We start from the raw sequence: 1191 nt of genomic DNA on the forward strand, positions 1-1191 counted from the left end.
CCTATGTTGAGACATGTGTTGACACAGTATGAGCACCACGTGGCTCGGCGACTATGGGAAGGAGAGGTATATTTCAATTTGAGGCATTTTAAGTCTATTTAATTCAAGTGTTTATTGAAATATATTTATTCAATTATATATTTAATTGTTTATTTAAATTTATATATTTAAATATTAAATTAAGTTTATTTAATTAATTGTTTAGTTAAATTTATATATAATTAATTGTTTAGTTAAATTTATATATAATTAATTGTTTAGTTAAATTTATATATAATTAATTGTTTAGTTAAATTTATATATAATTAATTGTTTAGTTAAATTTATATATAATTAATTGTTTAGTTAAATTTATATATAATTAATTGTTTAGTTAAATTTATATATAATTAATTGTTTAGTTAAATTTATTTAAATTTATTTATTCAAATATTTGTTTAAGTTGATTTAAATTTATTTTATTCAAATATTTGTTTAAGGTTATTTAATTAAGTTTATTTAATTTGTTGTTTGTTTAAATTTATTTATTCAATTAGTTGTTTAAGTTGATTTAAGTAATTGTTTATTTAAATATATTTATTGAATTATTTATTTAATTAATTGTTTATTTAAATTTATTTATTCAATTATTTGTTTAATGTTATTTAATTAATTAATTACTTTGTAATTACTCGCAGGATCGTGGACCGTTAAAGGTCATTACTCATGGATTGAAGTTGAAGAAGTTTTCTGAAGTTCCTGTGCCACATCCTGTAGAGCGTTGGATTCGGGAATCTGGGCTGCTACCTCTTTCTTCGGCCTACCTCACTATGGTTGATGCTGGTCTCGTCTCGGCATTTATTGAAAGATGGCACAGGGAGACCAGCTCATTTCATTTGCCATTTGGAGAGATGACCATTACTTTAGACGACGTAGCTACTCTCCTTCACATATCACCGAATGGTAAATTTTTTGATGCACCTGTGAATATGAGTACTAATAATGCTGCTAGAGCTGCACATGAGTACTTAGGTGCAACTTGGGAGGAATCTCTAGCTGAAATTAATTTTAATAAATGTGCCCAATATAGATTGCAGTGGCTGCGTGACTTATATAGTCGTCTCATTCAAACTAATCAGTTTGAGTGTGCGGCTAGAGCGTATCTATTGCACTTAGTTGGCAGCACAATTTTCGCCGATAAAACGCATACGC

This window comes from Cicer arietinum, chromosome 2 (genome assembly GCF_000331145.2).
Source record: "Cicer arietinum cultivar CDC Frontier isolate Library 1 chromosome 2, Cicar.CDCFrontier_v2.0, whole genome shotgun sequence".
In the NCBI taxonomy this organism is placed as follows: domain Eukaryota; kingdom Viridiplantae; phylum Streptophyta; class Magnoliopsida; order Fabales; family Fabaceae; genus Cicer; species Cicer arietinum.